Source organism: Sphaeramia orbicularis, chromosome 22, assembly GCF_902148855.1.
Source record: "Sphaeramia orbicularis chromosome 22, fSphaOr1.1, whole genome shotgun sequence".
Lineage (NCBI taxonomy): Eukaryota > Metazoa > Chordata > Actinopteri > Kurtiformes > Apogonidae > Sphaeramia > Sphaeramia orbicularis.
Genome location: NC_043978.1, coordinates 1,562,473 through 1,581,946, shown reverse-complemented (window position 1 = coordinate 1,581,946; position 19,474 = coordinate 1,562,473). Strand labels below are relative to the sequence as shown.

Genomic DNA, 19,474 nt, shown 5'->3' with positions numbered 1-19,474 from the left:
GACTTTAATCTCAAATTTTTTTGGAATATGTCATAGTGTAGGCTTATCATACACGTACTGTAAGGAGCGAGTGAGCGGTGAGGCCCCGCCCATACCCTGTATGCTTGTGAGGCACAAACGATAAACCTACACAATGACATATTCTGAAAATGCCATGAAACTAATGCAGTGTTTTTCAACCTTGGGGTCGGGACCCCACATGGGGTGGCCTGAAACTTCTAGTAATTGATAAAAATAAAAACTTACAGATAAAAAATGTATGGTGAGGTGAGAGAGACAGTCACTATCCATAAAAGACATGACAAACTGAGAGTGTGAAACTGCAGCACTGTGGTTCTGTTCATCTGTCAAATGTTCACTGTGGTCAGTTTCAGATGCTGCAGCTCTTTCATAATTCATAGTTTCAGTTCTTGTTTGTTCAGTATTAATTGTCCTCCTTGTAAATCACAGCTGGACTGACTGGACAGATCCTGACCAAGGAAAATAAAGTTCTCCCTTTGTGCAGTAATCTACACCTGGATTTACTGCCTCTGTCCACAATAATATACATTACATAGACTAAATGTCCTCTAAAATTAATGTTTATTTGCAACATAGTATAGCAAACTATTACATGATCAAAAACAAATAAATTTTAGCAAAAAACAAAAAGTCTCCGTTTTGAATGTCTGGGGTCGCCAGAAATTTGTGATGTTAAAATGGGGTCACGAGCCAAAAAAGGTTGGAACCACTGAACTAATGTCTAAGTATTGTTTTTCGCCCCCACACACCCCGTATTATAAGATGACCATTGGTTTACAGTGATTCCTTCCATTTCTTCTGACCCGATAGCAGACACAGTTTCATTACTTGTCTCCATGTTTGTTGCTGCTGCGGCTGTGAGGAATTCTCATTCCCACAATGCACTTTGCGACAAAATTTCAGTTAAGGCCCGAGTGACGTATCGGTTTGGTATGTAAACAAACGGACTGGTTGTGATGGGGTCATCTTCAAAGTTGTTCACCATGAGGGAAGGGATTCAGGTGCACGGAAAGACGAATGGATTAGTGATAATTAGGCTATCACTGGGGTTTTACGAATTTGATGAAAAATTTGTGATGAAAGTCCTACACTGCTTTGAGCTTCTTCATTAAACACAAAATCATAAAGACACAGAATTAGCACGGCACTGAGCGAACGCATATACTACTTATTTAACTGGTCACCACTCATGACAAACTACTACCACCACATTGTCCTTCCCTTTGACACATTTGATTTCAAGCAGTATTTTATTCAAGGCTGATCTTCAATGGAGTAACATAGTGAAAGGGGTTTGCTACAAGAACAACAACAAAGTCCTCTATTCCCTCTGCCATCAGGCTGCGAAATGATTCAGGTGTAGAAGTTGGTTCTGAATAAATTAATGTGTGTGTTGACTATCTTACCTGTGTTTGATAAGCCGCTCTCACTGTTTGATGTGATGTACGTCTGAAATGGTCAGTGTCTTGTGCATATATTGTATTTATGATTCACTCCCTGAACCAAAACTGGAGACTGCTAAACTGAGTTGCCCATGGTGGGATAAATAAAATTATCTATCTAAAAAAAAGTGTAGAGCAGGGCTGTCAAACTCATTTTGGTTCAGCGTCCATATTTAGCCCAGTTTGATCTTAAGTGGGTCAGACCAGTAAAATAATGACTTAATAACCTATAAATAATGACAAATTTTTCTTTTTGTTTTAGTACAAAGAAAACCCAATTACATTATGAAAATATTTACATTTTACAAAAAGATGTGAATAACCTGAAAAAACAAAAATTTCATTTGAAAAATTAGTGCAATTTTAACAATATTGTGTCTCGACTTATTATTTATACATGTAAATTACACACACTATTACATAAACATTTGATAACAGACAGCATAATATTTTAAATTTTTGGAGTTTGGAACTGAAATTTGAACAATTTCTACAATATTTCATCTGTTATTATTAACACTACTACAGATCACATCGGATCCATAAATGCACAAAACATTTACTAACAGGCAGAATATTGTTCAAATTTCACATTTCGGGTTGCTCATTTTTGTTTTCATTTATTTATTTATTTTTGTTTTATTGTGAAAGAATAGTTTTGTAATTGTAAATATTTTCACAGTGTAATGTTATTTTTTTCACTTAAATTTTTCCACATAATTTTTCACAAAGATAATTTGTAGTTGTCAGTATTTATGGGTTATTGTGTTGTTATTTTTACTGTAGATCACATTGGTCTGTATGTGGAACCTGAACCAAAAGGATTTGGACAAGCTGGACTGTTCAGGTTCATTTTTGCACTTTCATCCTGCAGGGCCGGAATGGAACCTTTGGCGGGCCAGATTTGGCCCCCGGACCGCATGTTTGACACCTGTGATGTAGAGAATAGTGTCATTTAACATCTTTGAACAAGTCAATTAGATGTTGTTTTAAAATGGACTGTAAAGTCCTGTCTGTCCCAGAGGACACAAATCCACAAGTGACACAACTACAGCTCTCATGAAGGCAATCAGTAAAGTGGTCTCAAAGGCTCATGGGAACGGCGTTTGTTTGGAGGCGGTGCAGCACTGGAGTCACAAACAGAATAAACATCACCTGCTGCCGTCTGTCTGTTTTAAAGTCTGTTTGTCCACTTCTCAGCAGCCACAAGCATCTTTCCATCTGTCCTTCTGAGGGAAAACCTCTTCTGGAAATGTCTGTGCAACATGACACTGGCATGTTCACATTCTTAGGAGGATCTGGCACATACACATGGATCTGACCTTTTCCACTACGCAATATGCACTCACCCTCTCCTCACCCACACACACATACACACCTTACTCAGAACATAAAATACCCCATCCCAGTGGGGAACAGCTCCATAAACACTGCCCCATCACCACCTGTAAGGGAACCTGACATCAGCCTGTCATCCTGAGCGCTGTTGTGTTATCCAGTCAGTGGTGTGCCATGGTCCTTGGTTGCATGCTATTATATCCGACTGCTATATGCCGAGTGTAGAAGCATAAGGAAATTACAAACCTGAGTTACGTTTCAATGTGTGTTTATTTTAGCTGTTCGGCATGTAACAATAGGCATCACCACATCTGGTTCTCCCATCATACATTGCCCTTGTACGGCCAGCATACATAACACATGTCGTTCTCTTTACTTTCTTTTGCCGGTGCCTCATGTTCTGCCCATTATTCCTCCATGAGCTGAATTCCTTTTCGGTGTATTTCCATCCACCCGCTGAAACACCAGAGTTTTCTCCTCTGCTGTAAGGTTCAGGTGTTCCATTCAGTCCATTTTGGGTACTGTCAGAGCCAAGTCCAAATAAAAGTAACCAAGTGAGTTTTCCTAGATCTAATAACTCCACCACCAGGTTTTCTCTTAAAGCATCTGTTCGTTTTTCTTGGCTCTACCTTTTCTAAATGTGGACACATGTATCTGCTACTAATAAACAATGTTATATGATATATCTGGAGTCCCCTGGGAAGCCCAGTGAGAGTCATGTTCTTTGACTTGTCCAGTGCATTCAACACCATCCAGCCATCACTGCTGCAGGGGAAGATGGAGGAGGCAGGTGTGGACCAACATCTGGCTGAGTGGACCACTGACTGCCTCAGCTACAGACCACAGTACATGAGACAACACAACAGTGTGTCAGATGTAGTAGTCTGCAGCATGGGGGTGCCCCAGGGGACGCTGCTCTCACCATTCCTATTCTCCTTAGACTTCACATATAACTCCACACATACATCTTGTTTTCCACAAAATTGCCAGGTTACAGCATAAACACTTTGGCAACCACGTCAGTTTCATTTCTTTACCCATGGCTTCTCATTGTCTCTGACTCGGATTTACCCCGACATGCATGCATGTATGGGAGGTGGGCACTCCCCAGATTCCAGCACCTGTCTGCACATGAGAATGCATGTTGCAATAACAGGATGGCTGCAACCTGGGAAGTTTAAATCCATCCTGCCATACTCATCTTTCCGTATCTCCCTCCATCCCATTTCCACGCCTAAACAAGTTGAATTGACTTTGAAAGGCAGGAACAGCTGCCATGGGTAAAGAAATAAAATTGACACGGTGGCCAAAGTGTTAATGCTGTAACCAAGGTTCTAATTTTGGATTTTTCATTGTAGTTTAGTTTTATTTAGTTTTGACTGTTTTTTCTGTAATTCAGTTTGTTTTAATTCGTTTTTAGAGCAGGTTTGCTAGTTTTTATTCGTTTTCGTTATTTTCTAAATGCTTGGTTTTGTTTAGTTTAAGTTTTTTATAGCTTTTCTCTTCTTCTCTGTGCTCCTATTCAAATCAATCCCAGACAGGACTCTGCTGCTTTAGTCTCATGTTTCCAGGTAGAGTGGGGACCAGAAGACGACTGGAAACCACAAGTGAACACAAGTGACGGAGCAAAAAGTGTCGTATGGAGACAGCAGCTAAAATTGCTTATGGGAAATAAATCAATTTCATATCAATCTGATATTGACAAAGATGAAAATGAAGGGAATTTTATCCATAATTTTTTTATCTTTTTTAGTTAGTTTTGTAAACACTCAATACAGTTTCAGTTACTTATTTTTGTATCTTTTAATTCTAGTTTTTATTTATTTTAGTTAAAGAAAATGTTTTTACAATTGTAGTTTTCGTCATTTCGTTAGTTTTCATTAACGATAATAACCTTGGCTGTAACCTGGCAATTTTGTCAAAAACAAGATGGATGCCCATTGTCTCCTCCCATGACCTTTAATTGGAGTTAAATCCCACCGCTACTTTGCGTAAACCAGTTTTAACTTGGATTGCGCAATTTGCCCCTGCTCACTCATGCATGAAAACCTAGGTCTGTAAATTTGGACAAATATCCACCGATCCCTTACCTACCGACGTCCATAAAAGAAAATTCAGAAAATTATTAAATGCAGAACTGAGGGTAATTTTTCAAAATGTATAGTTTGTACTCTGTCAGGGTCAGGGTTAGGGTCGGGGTTAGGGTCAGGGTTAGGGTCAGGGTCAGGGTCAGGGTCAGGGTCATCGTTAGGGTCAGGATTAGGGTCAGGGTTAGGGTCGGGGTCAGGGTCAAGGTCAGGGTCAGGGTTAGGGTCAGGGTCAGGGTTAGGGTCAGGGTTAGGGTAGGGGTCAGGGTCAGGGTCAAGGTCAGGGTCAGGGTTAGGGTCAGGGTTAGGGTCAGGGTCAGGGTCAGGGTCATCGTTAGGGTCAGGGTTAGGGTCAGGGTTAGGGTCGGGGTCAGGGTCAGGGTCATCGTTAGGGTCAGGGTTAGGGTCAGGGTTAGGGTCAGGGTCAGGGTCATCGTTAGGGTCAGGGTTAGGGTCAGGGTTAGGGTCAGGGTTAGGGTCAGGGTCAGGGTCAGGGTCATCGTTAGGGTCAGGGTTAGGGTCAGGGTTAGGGTCGGGGTCAGGGTCAGGGTCAAGGTCAGGGTCAGGGTTAGGGTCAGGGTCAGGGTTAGGGTCGGGGTCAGGATCAGGGTTAGGGTCAGGGTCAGGGTCAGGGTTAGCGTTAGGGTTAAGGTCAGGGTCAGGGTCAGCGTTAGGGTCAGGGTTAGGGTCGGGGTCAGGGTCTGGGTCAGGGTTAGGGTCAGGGTCAGGGTTAGGGTCAGGGTCAGCGTTAGGGTCAGGGTTAGGGTCGGGGTCAGGGTCAGGGTCAGGGTCAGGGTTAGGGTCGGGGTCTGGGTCAGGGTTAGGGTTGGGGTCAGGGTTAGGGTCGGGGTCAGGGTCAGGGTTAGGGTCAGGGTCAGCGTTAGGGTCAGGGTTAGGGTCAGGGTCACGGTCAGGGTTAGGGTCAGGGTTAGGGTTAGGGTCAGGGTCAGGGTCAGGGTCAGCGTTAGGGTCAGGGTCAGGGTTAGGGTCAGGGTTAGGGTTAGGGTCAGGGTCAGCGTTAGGGTCAGGGTCAGGGTTAGGGTCAGGGTTAGGGTCAGGGTCAGGGTTAGGGTCAGGGTTAGGGTCAGCGTTAGGGTCAGGGTCAGGGTTAGGGTCAGGGTTAGGGTCAGGGTCAGGGTTAGGGTCAGGGTTAGGGTCAGCGTTAGGGTCAGGGTCAGGGTTAGGGTCAGGGTTAGGGTCAGGGTTAGGGTCAGGGTTAGGGTCAGCGTTAGGGTCAGGGTCAGCGTTAGGGTCAGGGTCAGGGTTAGGGGACTCTGTCTGGATAACTCTTCCCACTGAGGCTGGCAGCCAAAGCGATTTGATGTGAAGAGTTAAAGGTGATGCGCAGGCCTGCGATGATCACACAGATAATGGCTGATCTATAAATGCTGTGTAGTTTGGGAGATGCACATGCAGTCATAGAAATAAACAATGTGTTGTAGTCTTGGAGGATATTAAAACAAATGTTTAAATCATCATAAAATAGGCAAAAGGAAAAGTCTAAATATTTACTTATAAAACAGGATTTTGTTAAAACTACAGACAGATTAAGATATTAAATGTCTCACTAAACCCATCTGAATGTAAACTAATATCTACATTATTAATTTAATTGTAATCTATTGTGAATTTAGGAAAATCGATGTGTTTTCTTGGTTCCTATTTAAGAAAAATAATCTGAAACCATGTAGTTTTAACCCATGAGTGTTAGAAAACATAAACAGGATTTAGAAGTGGGATGCGTTGTATATCAGTCGACCACGACTGGCTTCATTCAGCCTATCCTGTCTACATAATAACACCCATGGCATTCAGAGGATGTACAGATAGTAAATTGATACTGTTATTATTGTTGTTATTAGTATATTTAAATATCATATCTTTGTGTTTATACAGTATTTGTGTAAACATAAAAAAAGAATCATTGTTTAAGATGAAAAAGTCATTCCTTAAGTATTAGAATTAAAACAATATATGTGTGTAAACCTAAATCTCAACCCTAATAAGTACATAAAATGTTACATGTTAAATATTTAAAAAGCAAGATTTGGAAGTGGGACATCCCATTACATCGATCAACCTCAGCTGGCTCCATTAAGCCTATCCCACATCCAGAGGATATACAGATAGTGAAATGGAGAAAAACATAAATGGTAAGGGTCAAGATTAGGGTTTAAACAACCGGATACTTGTTACACCTGTAACTCTTAATGTTATCAGCCTAGACACTGTTATTTTTATTATAATAGGCTACTGTTGTGTTTAAATATGTGTAGACCTCCATTTAGAATCAGAGCTGTTGTGTTTGAGTTCAAGTCAAGTTGTGATAGTAAACATATCTGTGAGATTCTTCAGAAACATGAAATGAGAGATGTTGTTCCTTTAAACAACCACTTTTTAGAAAAAAAAAACAGACAAAAAAAATAATTGTATGTTCCTGACTGCACACACGCACACACGCACACACGCACAGACGCACACGCACACACACACACACAAACACAACACACACCTGGATAAAGCTTATGTGAAGGGATAAAGCAGTGAACCATGGTTCTGTGGGTGGAAAAGTAGTAATGGACCAAAACCCAAAGCAAAGACACAAGACCACCTGAGCACAAAACTAATCTGAAAAGATCTGCTTAGACTGAAAATATTACTGAGTACAAAAATGGACCAAATTTCAGTCCTTATTGTTTTAGTCATCTATGGACTTGACATTTTTCAGTGTCACATTTGAAGATGATTCCAGAAGTGGACGTTTGTGGACCAAAGTTCACCCGGTGTGATGGTCCTGATGGAGCTGCACTGACTCCTCCAGACTAGCAGAGGGATCTGCAGGCCTCTGTCCTGGAGGACTCAGACACATTGGACATGTTTTCAGTGGAACCTTCCATCCCATCCAGCTGGACGACTGTGTGTTTGACAGACACTAGAAGGAGGATTTTATTCCTGAGTGAGAGTTGGAAAAAAAGGGAAAACAGGGTGACACGTGGTTTAATATAATAATAATTTGTTGTCAGAATGGGACATTTATTTCAGAAACATAGAGGAAGAACATTTTAAAGTATTCCCATGAATGAATGAATGAATGAATTAAATCTTTATTTCGAACATGTCGACAGTGAAATAAAAAAAAAAATCAACCAAAAAACTATAAGCACTGGTACATAAATGACTGATAAGCAAACAAAGACCTACCTAACTAACTAACTAACTAAATAATAATAATAATAATAATAATAATAAATAATAATAATAATAATAATAATAATAATAATAATAATAATAATAATAATAGTATAATAGTAACACACATCCTTTTTCCTGTATACGCTAATATGATAATACCCATTTACAACTTATCCTACTAGATATTAATAAAAACTAAAAACAAAACAAAAAAAGAAATAAAAAAAAAAACAGAAACACATATACATACATAAAATATATACATATAATATTCTATATTGTCCTCCAAAGTAATAATATATTCAGAGTCTGAAAGCACCATCGGTGACATTTTTTACCCCCGGCGGGTGACCGGCCACATGAGAAATGTGTGAGCAATCTCTATTTGGGGGATAAGCATGCACCAAGGAATTCGCCCACGAGGCTTTTCTCCTCCTCCTCCCGCACTGACTGTCGACGGTTGCGCCCTCTGATTGGCCCAGGGCCCCGGTAAAGAGACATGGTTTTCCATAGCCTTACTTGTCTTGAAACTACCGGGCGAAATCTTACCTAGCCAGCATGGGCGGGCATTTAGATATCCCAGTGGAAACTGACGTTTAAGCCTAATCAAAAGGGACCATCCCGTTTGAGCCACCACCCTGTGGGGTGCCATTCGGGGCCGAGAAAACACACTCAGCGGTCCAGGTAAATCTCGGCCCGGGCAAAGTGAAACGGAGCGGCACAACATTTCAGAGACTCTCTCCCACCGTTTGTGAGTGAATTGCAAGGCAGTGGTTTAACCAAAGCCTTTTCCAAGGAGACACACACAAACAGCGGTTGTGTTGGATGTCTAACGAGGTCAACAGCAAGCTCTTACCATTTGACACACAGAGAAAAAGTGTCACACCATTCCAGGAAGCACTGGAATACCAGGTCGATGCATGGAGCGGATGGAGCAAGCCCCTACTCCAGCTCCCTGAGCCAAAAAGCAATTTAATATATGGTCCCCGGGTAGGGGACGTATCAGATATTAAACTGATAAGAACAGATACTACACTTGATCTTAGCCAAAAGGCCGAGAAGCGATGCGAGATGGAGGTCGACAAGAGCGGCCCATTCTCCGCATTGCAATTCTCCGTCACGGGTTAACGGAGTGTAACCTGAGCCGACGGACGCATTCTTATGGGACACTGGCAGTACAGTCAAACGTGGAAACAAAGGTACGCTACGAGTGTCCGTTTCTTCCAGAAAATTAATAAAACCACCAAAGACACATCATGGCATTTCTAGTCATGTGACTTGCAACTGTCTAACTTGGCGACATCTGCCATCTTAAGCCCAGCCCAAGCTTTTTCCTTTCAGTCACCCAGTACATGTACACGGTCCCAAAAGAAACAACATACGCTGGCTAACAGCTTAGCAAAGCTCCACGTTGCAAGCGGCTTCTCGGTGGAACTCTGAGCTCCGTCCGCTCTCTTGAATGGGAAAAAAAAGACAAAGTCAACTGTTTGTTCTCTGCCGCGCCCTCCCTCCGTCTGAGCCTGAACTCATCCTTAAAGGTGCACCGACCAAAGTGACACGCTAATCCCTACAGGTTAGCTCGGCATGACGGTAAGTCCATGCTTTTAAGAAAAAAAAATAAGTGGCACACAGTTAGTAAACCTGCGGAGCAGGACACAAAAGGTATTCCGCAGGTAAAAACTGAAATGAAAGCTATTTCATCACATGTTAACGATGATGTGAATTGCCCCATTTCAGAGCTGTTGACTTGTTCCATTCTCTAGCGAGGACAGAGTCACTGCGCTTTCTCGCAGGGCCGCAGCCCCTTTTCTTCCTTTGGCGCATACCTTTTTATTTTATGCCCCCCCCACTTTCTTTCTTTGAACATACTTTGAGGGGAGAGCGCGAACGCAGTCCCCCACTGCCAGAAATAATGCAGTCGAGATTCCCACATTTGGGGAATTTGCAGGGGTCAGCGCAACCTCAGTGCAATGGTTGAGCCTCGCCCTGGGTGAACCACCTTCTTGATCATGGTGTCTCCCCTGCCAGGTAAGTATGAGGCACAAGCGCGCCACAAAAGGGGGTGTTTTACAGACAGGCCCAGCTGACCTATGGCGCCCATCATTTACGCGGCACCCAAAGCACAGTCTGAAAGCACCATCGGTGACATTTTTTATCCCCGGCGGGTGACCGGCCACATGAGAAATGTGTGAGCAATCTCTATTTGAGGGATAAGCATGCACCAAGGAATTCGCCCACAAGACTTTTCTCCTCCTCCTCCTCCTGCATTGACTGTCGACGGTTGCGCCCTCTGATTGGTCCAGGGCCCCGGTAAAGAGACATGGTTTTCCAAAGCCTTACTTGTCTTGAAACTACCGGGCGAAATCTTACCTAGCCAGCATGGGCGGGCATTTAGATATCCCAGTGGAAACTGACGTTTAAGCCTAATCAAAAGGGACCATCCCGTTTGAGCCACCACCCTGTGGGGTGCCATTCGGGGCCGAGAAAACACACTCAGCGGTCCAGGTAAATCTCGGCCCGGGCAAAGTGAAACGGAGCGGCACAACATTTCAGAGACTCTCTCCCACCGTTTGTGAGTGAATTGCAAGGCAGTGGTTTAACCAAAGCCTTTTCCAAGGAGACACACACAAACAGCGGTTGTGTTGGATGTCTAACGAGGTCAACAGCAAGCTCTTACCATTTGACACACAGAGACAAAGTGTCGCACCGTTCCGGGAAGCACTGCAATACCAGGTCGATGCGTGGAGCGGATGGAGCAAGCCCCTACTCCAGCTCCCTGAGCCAAAAAGCAATTTAATATATGGTCCCCGGGTAGGGGACGTATCAGATATTAAACTGATAAGAACAGATACTACACTTGATCTTAGCCAAAAGGCAGAGAAGCGATGCGAGATGGAGGTCGACAAGAGCGGCCCATTCTCCGCATTGCAATTCTCCGTCACGGGTTAACGGAGTGTAACCTGAGCCGACGGACGCATTCTTATGGGACACTGGCAGTACAGTCAAACGTGGAAACAAAGGTACACTACGAGTGTCCGTTTCTTCCAGAAAATTAATAAAACCACCAAAGACACATCATGGCATTTCTAGTCATGTGACTTGCAACTGTCTAACTTGGCGACATCTGCCATCTTAAGCCCAGCCCAAGCTTTTTCCTTTCAGTCACCCAGTACATGTACACGGTCCCAAAAGAAACAACATACGCTGGCTAACAGCTTAGCAAAGCTCCACGTTGCAAGCGGCTTCTCGGTGGAACTCTGAGCTCCGTCCGCTCTCTTGAATGGGAAAAAAAAAGACAAAGTCAACTGTTTGTTCTCTGCCGCGCCCTCCCTCCGTCTGAGCCTGAACTCATCCTTCAAGGTGCGCCGACCAAAGCGACACGCCAATCCCTACAGGTTAGCTCGGCATGACGGTAAATCCATGCTTTTAAGAAAAAAAAAGAAGAGGCACACAGTTAGCAAACCTGCGGAGCAGGACACAAAAGGTATTCCGCAGGTAAAAACTGAAATGAAAGCTATTTCATCACATGTTAACGATGATGTGAATTGCCCCATTTCAGAGCTTTTGACTCTTTCCATTCTCTAGCGAGGACAGAGCCACTGCGCTTTCTCGCAGGGCCGCAGCCCCTTTTCTTCCTTTGGCGCATACCTTTTTATTTTATTCCCCCACCTTTCTTTCTTTGAACATACTTTGAGGGGAGAGCGCGAACGCAGTCCCCCACTGCCAGAAATAATGCAGTCGAGATTCCCACATTTGGGGAATTCGCAGGGGTCAGCGCAACCTCAGTGCAATGGTTGAGCCTCGCCCTGGGTGAACCACCTTCTTGATCATGGTGTCTCCCCTGCCAGGTAAGTATGAGGCACAAGCGCGCCACAAAAGGGGGTGTTTTACAGACAGGCCCAGCTGACCTATGGCGCCCATCATTCACGCGGCACCCAAAGCACAGTCTGAAAGCACCATCGGTGACATTTTTTATCCCCGGCGGGTGACCGGCCACATGAGAAATGTGTGAGCAATCTCTATTTGGGGGATAAGCATGCACCAAGGAATTCACCCACGAGGCTTTTCTCCTCCTCCTCCCGCACTGACTGTCGACGGTTGCGCCCTCTGATTGGCCCAGGGCCCCGGTAAAGAGACATGGTTTTCCAAAGCCTTACTTGTCTTGAAACTACCGGGCGAAATCTTACCTAGCCAGCATGGGCGGGCATTTAGATATCCCAGTGGAAACTGACGTTTAAGCCTAATCAAAAGGGACCATCCCGTTTGAGCCACCACCCTGTGGGGTGCCATTCGGGGCCGAGAAAACACACTCAGCGGTCCAGGTAAATCTCGGCCCGGGCAAAGTGAAACGGAGCGGCACAACATTTCAGAGACTCTCTCCCACCGTTTGTGAGTGAATTGCAAGGCAGTGGTTTAACCAAAGCCGTTTCCAAGGAGACACACACAAACAGCGGTTGTGTTGGATGTCTAACGAGGTCAACAGCAAGCTCTTACCATTTGACACACAGAGACAAAGTGTCGCACCGTTCCGGGAAGCACTGCAATACCAGGTCGATGCGTGGAGCGGATGGAGCAAGCCCCTACTCCAGCTCCCTGAGCCAAAAAGCAATTTAATATATGGTCCCCGGGTAGGGGACGTATCAGATATTAAACTGATAAGAACAGATACTACACTTGATCTTAGCCAAAAGGCCGAGAAGCGATGCGAGGTGGAGGTCGCCAAGAGCGGCCCATTCTCCGCATTGCAATTCTCCGTCACGGGTTAACGGAGTGTAACCTGAGCCGACGGACACATTCTTATGGGACACTGGCAGTACAGTCAAACGTGGAAACAAAGGTACGCTACGAGTGTCCGTTTCTTCCAGAAAATTAATAAAACCACCAAAGACACATCATGGCATTTCTAGTCATGTGACTTGCGACTGTCTAACTTGGCGACATCTGCCATCTTAAGCCCAGCCCAAGCTTTTTCCTTTCAGTCACCCAGTACATGTACACGGTCCCAAAAGAAACAACATACGCTGGCTAACAGCTTAGCAAAGCTCCACGTTGCAAGCGGCTTCTCGGTGGAACTCTGAGCTCCGTCCGCTCTCTTGAATGTGAAAAAAAGACAAAGTCAACTGTTTGTTCTCTGCCGCGCCCTCCCTCCGTCTGAGCCTGAACTCATCCTTCAAGGTGCGCCGACCAAAGCGACACGCCAATCCCTACAGGTCAGCTCGGCATGACGGTAAGTCCATGCTTTTAAGAAAAAAAAGAAGTTGCACACAGTTAGCAAACCTGCGGAGCAGGACACAAAAGGTATTCCGCAGCTAAAAACTGAAATGAAAGCTATTTCATCACATGTTAACGATGATGTGAATTGCCCCATTTCAGAGCTTTTGACTCTTTCCATTCTCTAGCGAGGAAAGAGCCACTGCGCTTTCTCGCAGGGCCGCAGCCCCTTTTCTTCCTTTGGCGCATACCTTTTTATTTTATGCCCCCACCTTTCTTTCTTTGAACATACTTTGAGGGGAGAGCGCGAACGCAGTCCCCCACTGCCAGAAATAATGCAGTCGAGATTCCCACATTTGGGGAATTCGCAGGGGTCAGCGCAACCTCAGTGCAATGGTTGAGCCTCGCCCTGGGTGAACCACCTTCTTGATCATGGTGTCTCCCCTGCCAGGTAAGTATGAGGCAGAAGCGCGCCACAAAAGGGGGTGTTTTACAGACAGGCCCAGCTGACCTATGGCGCCCATCATTCACGCGGCACCCAAAGCACAGTCTGAAAGCACCATCGGTGACATTTTTTATCCCCGGCGGGTGACCGGCCACATGAGAAATGTGTGAGCAATCTCTATTTGGGGGATAAGCATGCACCAAGGAATTCGCCCACGAGGCTTTTCTCCTCCTCCTCCCACACTGACTGTCGACGGTTGCGCCCTCTGATTGGCCCAGGGCCCCGGTAAAGAGACATGGTTTTCCATAGCCTTACTTGTCTTGAAACTACCGGGCGAAATCTTACCTAGCCAGCATGGGCGGGCATTTAGATATCCCAGTGGAAACTGACGTTTAAGCCTAATCAAAAGGGACCATCCCGTTTGAGCCACCACCCTGTGGGGTGCCATTCGGGGCCGAGAAAACACACTCAGCGGTCCAGGTAAATCTCGGCCCGGGCAAAGTGAAACGGAGCGGCACAACATTTCAGAGACTCTCTCCCACCGTTTGTGAGTGAATTGCAAGGCAGTGGTTTAACCAAAGCCTTTTCCAAGGAGACACACACAAACAGCGGTTGTGTTGGATGTCTAACGAGGTCAACAGCAAGCTCTTACCATTTGACACACAGAGACAAAGTGTCGCACCGTTCCGGGAAGCACTGCAATACCAGGTCGATGCATGGAGCGGATGGAGCAAGCCCCTACTCCAGCTCCCTGAGCCAAAAAGCAATTTAATATATGGTCCCCGGGTAGGGGACGTATCAGATATTAAACTGATAAGAACAGATACTACACTTGATCTTAGCCAAAAGGCCGAGAAGCGATGCGAGATGGAGGTCGACAAGAGCGGCCCATTCTCCGCATTGCAATTCTCCGTCACGGGTTAACGGAGTGTAACCTGAGCCGACGGACGCATTCTTATGGGACACTGGCAGTACAGTCAAACGTGGAAACAAAGGTACACTACGAGTGTCCGTTTCTTCCAGAAAATTAATAAAACCACCAAAGACACATCATGGCATTTCTAGTCATGTGACTTTCGACTGTCTAACTTGGCGACATCTGCCATCTTAAGCCCAGCCCAAGCTTTTTCCTTTCAGTCACCCAGTACATGTACACGGTCCCAAAAGAAACAACATACGCTGGCTAACAGCTTAGCAAAGCTCCACGTTGCAAGCGGCTTCTCGGTGGAACTCTGAGCTCCGTCCGCTCTCTTGAATGTGAAAAAAAGACAAAGTCAACTGTTTGTTCTCTGCCGCGCCCTCCCTCCGTCTGAGCCTGAACTCATCCTTCAAGGTGCGCCGACCAAAGCGACACGCCAATCCCTACAGGTCAGCTCGGCATGACGGTAAGTCCATGCTTTTAAGAAAAAAAAAGAAGTTGCACACAGTTAGCAAACCTGCGGAGAAGGATACAAAAGGTATTCCGCAGGTAAAAACTGAAATGAAAGCTATTTCATCACATGTTAACGATGATGTGAATTGCCCCATTTCAGAGCTTTTGACTCTTTCCATTCTCTAGCGAGGAAAGAGCCACTGCGCTTTCTCGCAGGGCCGCAGCCCCTTTTCTTCCTTTGGCGCATACCTTTTTATTTTATGCCCCCACCTTTCTTTCTTTGAACATACTTTGAGGGGAGAGCGCGAACGCAGTCCCCCACTGCCAGAAATAATGCAGTCGAGATTCCCACATTTGGGGAATTCGCAGGGATCAGCGCAACCTCAGTGCAATGGTTGAGCCTCGCCCTGGGTGAACCACCTTCTTGATCATGGTGTCTCCCCTGCCAGGTAAGTATGAGGCACAAGCGCGCCACAAAAGGGGGTGTTTTACAGACAGGCCCAGCTGACCTATGGCGCCCATCATTCACGCGGCACCCAAAGCACAGTCTGAAAGCACCATCGGTGACATTTTTTATCCCCGGCGGGTGACCGGCCACATGAGAAATGTGTGAGCAATCTCTATTTGGGGGATAAGCATGCACCAAGGAATTCGCCCACGAGGCTTTTCTCCTCCTCCTCCCGCACTGACTGTCGACGGTTGCGCCCTCTGATTGGCCCAGGGCCCCGGTAAAGAGACATGGTTTTCCATAGCCTTACTTGTCTTGAAACTACCGGGCGAAATCTTACCTAGCCAGCATGGGCGGGCATTTAGATATCCCAGAGGAAACTGACGTTTAAGCCTAATCAAAAGGGACCATCCCGTTTGAGCCACCACCCTGTGGGGTGCCATTCGGGGCCGAGAAAACACACTCAGCGGTCCAGGTAAATCTCCGCCCGGGCAAAGTGAAACGGAGCGGCACAACATTTCAGAGACTCTCTCCCACCGTTTGTGAGTGAATTGCAAGGCAGTGGTTTAACCAAAGCCTTTTCCAAGGAGACACACACAAACAGCGGTTGTGTTGGATGTCTAACGAGGTCAACAGCAAGCTCTTACCATTTGACACACAGAGACAAAGTGTCGCACCGTTCCGGGAAGCACTGCAATACCAGGTCGATGCATGGAGCGGATGGAGCAAGCCCCTACTCCAGCTCCCTGAGCCAAAAAGCAATTTAATATATGGTCCCCGGGTAGGGGACGTATCAGATATTAAACTGATAAGAACAGATACTACACTTGATCTTAGCCAAAAGGCCGAGAAGCGATGCGAGATGGAGGTCGAAAAGAGCGGCCCATTCTCCGCATTGCAATTCTCCGTCACGGGTTAACGGAGTGTAACCTGAGCCGACGGACGCATTCTTATGGGACACTGGCAGTACAGTCAAACGTGGAAACAAAGGTACGCTACGAGTGTCCGTTTCTTCCAGAAAATTAATAAAACCACCAAAGACACATCATGGCATTTCTAGTCATGTGACTTGCAACTGTCTAACTTGGCGACATCTGCCATCTTAAGCCCAGCCCAAGCTTTTTCCTTTCAGTCACCCAGTACATGTACACGGTCCCAAAAGAAACAACATACGCTGGCTAACAGCTTAGCAAAGCTCCACGTTGCAAGCGGCTTCTCGGTGGAACTCTGAGCTCCGTCCGCTCTCTTGAATGTGAAAAAAAGACAAAGTCAACTGTTTGTTCTCTGCCGCGCCCTCCCTCCGTCTGAGCCTGAACTCATCCTTCAAGGTGCGCCGACCAAAGCGACACGCCAATCCCTACAGGTCAGCTCGGCATGACGGTAAGTCCATGCTTTTAAGAAAAAAAAAGAAGAGGCACACAGTTAGCAAACCTGCGGAGCAGGACACAAAAGGTATTCCGCAGGTAAAAACTGAAATGAAAGCTATTTCATCACATGTTAACGATGATGTGAATTGCCCCATTTCAGAGGTTTTGACTCTTTCCATTCTCTAGCGAGGAAAGAGCCACTGCGCTTTCTCGCAGGGCCGCAGCCCCTTTTCTTCCTTTGGCGCATACCTTTTTATTTTATTCCCCCACCTTTCTTTCTTTGAACATACTTTGAGGGGAGAGCGCGAACGCAGTCCCCCACTGCCAGAAATAATGCAGTCGAGATTCCCACATTTGGGGAATTCGCAGGGGTCAGCGCAACCTCAGTGCAATGGTTGAGCCTCGCCCTGGGTGAACCACCTTGTTGATCATGGTGTCTCCCCTGCCAGGTAAGTATGAGGCAGAAGCACGCCACAAAAGGGGGTGTTTTACAGACAGGCCCAGCTGACCTATGGCGCCCATCATTCACGCGGCACCCAAAGCACAGTCTGAAAGCACCATCGGTGACATTTTTTATCCCCGGCGGGTGACCGGCCACATGAGAAATGTGTGAGCAATCTCTATTTGGGGGATAAGCATGCACCAAGGAATTCGCCCACGAGGCTTTTCTCCTCCTCCTCCCGCACTGACTGTCGACGGTTGCGCCCTCTGATTGGCCCAGGGCCCCGGTAAAGAGACATGGTTTTCCATAGCCTTACTTGTCTTGAAACTACCGGGCGAAATCTTACCTAGCCAGCATGGGCGGGCATTTAGATATCCCAGTGGAAACTGACGTTTAAGCCTAATCAAAAGGGACCATCCCGTTTGAGCCACCACCCTGTGGGGTGCCATTCGGGGCCGAGAAAACACACTCAGCGGTCCAGGTAAATCTCGGCCCGGGCAAAGTGAAACGGAGCGGCACAACATTTCAGAGACTCTCTCCCACCGTTTGTGAGTGAATTGCAAGGCAGTGGTTTAACCAAAGCCTTTTCCAAGGAGACACACACAAACAGCGGTTGTGTTGGATGTCTAACGAGGTCAACAGCTAGCTTTTACCATTTGACACACAGAGACAAAGTGTCGCACCGTTCCGGGAAGCACTGCAATACCAGGTCGATGCATGGAGCGGATGGAGCAAGCCCCTACTCCAGCTCCCTGAGCCAAAAAGCAATTTAATATATGGTCCCCGGGTAGGGGACGTATCAGATATTAAACTGATAAGAACAGATACTACACTTGATCTTAGCCAAAAGGCAGAGAAGCGATGCGAGATGGAGGTCGACAAGAGCGGCCCATTCTCCGCATTGCAATTCTCCGTCACGGGTTAACGGAGTGTAACCTGAGCCGACGGACGCATTCTTATGGGACACTGGTAGTACAGTCAAACGTGGAAACAAAGGTACACTACGAGTGTCCGTTTCTTCCAGAAAATTAATAAAACCACCAAAGACACATCATGGCATTTCTAGTCATGTGACTTGCAACTGTCTAACTTGGCGACATCTGCCATCTTAAGCCCAGCCCAAGCTTTTTCCTTTCAGTCACCCAGTACATGTACACGGTCCCAAAAGAAACAACATACGCTGGCTAACAGCTTAGCAAAGCTCCACGTTGCAAGCGGCTTCTCGGTGGAACTCTGAGCTCCGTCCGCTCTCTTGAATGGGAAAAAAAGACAAAGTCAACTGTTTGTTCTCTGCCGCGCCCTCCCTCCGTCTGAGCCTGAACTCATCCTTAAAGGTGCACCGACCAAAGTGACACGCTAATCCCTACAGGTTAGCTCGGCATGACGGTAAGTCCATGCTTTTAAGAAAAAAAAATAAGTGGCACACAGTTAGTAAACCTGCGGAGCAGGACACAAAAGGTATTCCGCAGATAAAAACTGAAATGAAAGCTATTTCATCACATGTTAACGATGATGTGAATTGCCCCATTTCAGAGCTTTTGACTCTTTCCATTCTCTAGCGAGGAAAGAGCCACTGTGCTTTCTCGCAGGGCCGCAGCCCCTTTTCTTCCTTTGGCGCATACCTTTTTATTTTATGCCCCCACCTTTCTTTCTTTGAACATACTTTGAGGGGAGAGCGCGAACGCAGTCCCCCACTGCCAGAAATAATGCAGTTGAGATTCCCACATTTGGGGAATTCGCAGGGGTCAGCGCAACCTCAGTGCAATGGTTGAGCCTCGCCCTGGGTGAACCACCTTCTTGATCATGGTGTCTCCCCTGCCAGGTAAGTATGAGGCACAAACGCGCCACAAAAGGGGGTGTTTTACAGACAGGCCAAGCTGACCTATGGCGCCCATCATTCACGCGGCACCCAAAGCACAGTCTGAAAGCACCATCGGTGACATTTTTTATCCCCGGCGGGTGACCGGCCACATGAGAAATGTGTGAGCAATCTCTATTTGGGGGATAAGCATGCACCAAGGAATTCGCCCACGAGGCTTTTCTCCTCCTCCTCCTCCCGCATTGACTGTGGACAGTTGCGCCCTCTGATTGGTCCAGGGCCCCGGTAAA

At 46.3% G+C, this 19,474-nt stretch overlaps 12 non-coding genes across 12 annotated transcripts; all 12 read right to left on the bottom strand.

Moving 5' to 3' along the window:
- Positions 1–8,955: 8,955 nt before the first annotated feature.
- Positions 8,956–9,146, bottom strand: LOC115414448 (U2 spliceosomal RNA). Its single transcript, XR_003934650.1, has one exon. It is a non-coding gene; the product is annotated as a U2 spliceosomal RNA (small nuclear RNA).
- Positions 9,147–9,952: 806 nt separating this feature from the next.
- LOC115414424 (U1 spliceosomal RNA) lies at positions 9,953–10,116 on the bottom strand. The gene has a single exon (XR_003934632.1). It is a non-coding gene; the product is annotated as a U1 spliceosomal RNA (small nuclear RNA).
- A 660-nt stretch (positions 10,117–10,776) lies between these two features.
- On the bottom strand, positions 10,777–10,967 carry LOC115414442 (U2 spliceosomal RNA). The gene has a single exon (XR_003934644.1). It is a non-coding gene; the product is annotated as a U2 spliceosomal RNA (small nuclear RNA).
- Positions 10,968–11,772: 805 nt separating this feature from the next.
- LOC115414432 (U1 spliceosomal RNA) lies at positions 11,773–11,936 on the bottom strand. Its single transcript, XR_003934639.1, has one exon. It is a non-coding gene; the product is annotated as a U1 spliceosomal RNA (small nuclear RNA).
- A 657-nt stretch (positions 11,937–12,593) lies between these two features.
- Positions 12,594–12,784, bottom strand: LOC115414439 (U2 spliceosomal RNA). The gene has a single exon (XR_003934641.1). It is a non-coding gene; the product is annotated as a U2 spliceosomal RNA (small nuclear RNA).
- Positions 12,785–13,586: 802 nt separating this feature from the next.
- On the bottom strand, positions 13,587–13,750 carry LOC115414404 (U1 spliceosomal RNA). Its single transcript, XR_003934614.1, has one exon. It is a non-coding gene; the product is annotated as a U1 spliceosomal RNA (small nuclear RNA).
- A 657-nt stretch (positions 13,751–14,407) lies between these two features.
- LOC115414441 (U2 spliceosomal RNA) lies at positions 14,408–14,598 on the bottom strand. Its single transcript, XR_003934643.1, has one exon. It is a non-coding gene; the product is annotated as a U2 spliceosomal RNA (small nuclear RNA).
- An 803-nt stretch (positions 14,599–15,401) lies between these two features.
- LOC115414443 (U1 spliceosomal RNA) lies at positions 15,402–15,565 on the bottom strand. The gene has a single exon (XR_003934645.1). It is a non-coding gene; the product is annotated as a U1 spliceosomal RNA (small nuclear RNA).
- A 657-nt stretch (positions 15,566–16,222) lies between these two features.
- On the bottom strand, positions 16,223–16,413 carry LOC115414440 (U2 spliceosomal RNA). The gene has a single exon (XR_003934642.1). It is a non-coding gene; the product is annotated as a U2 spliceosomal RNA (small nuclear RNA).
- Positions 16,414–17,216: 803 nt separating this feature from the next.
- On the bottom strand, positions 17,217–17,380 carry LOC115414465 (U1 spliceosomal RNA). Its single transcript, XR_003934662.1, has one exon. It is a non-coding gene; the product is annotated as a U1 spliceosomal RNA (small nuclear RNA).
- A 657-nt stretch (positions 17,381–18,037) lies between these two features.
- LOC115414444 (U2 spliceosomal RNA) lies at positions 18,038–18,228 on the bottom strand. The gene has a single exon (XR_003934646.1). It is a non-coding gene; the product is annotated as a U2 spliceosomal RNA (small nuclear RNA).
- Positions 18,229–19,031: 803 nt separating this feature from the next.
- On the bottom strand, positions 19,032–19,195 carry LOC115414423 (U1 spliceosomal RNA). The gene has a single exon (XR_003934631.1). It is a non-coding gene; the product is annotated as a U1 spliceosomal RNA (small nuclear RNA).
- Positions 19,196–19,474: the final 279 nt, after the last annotated feature.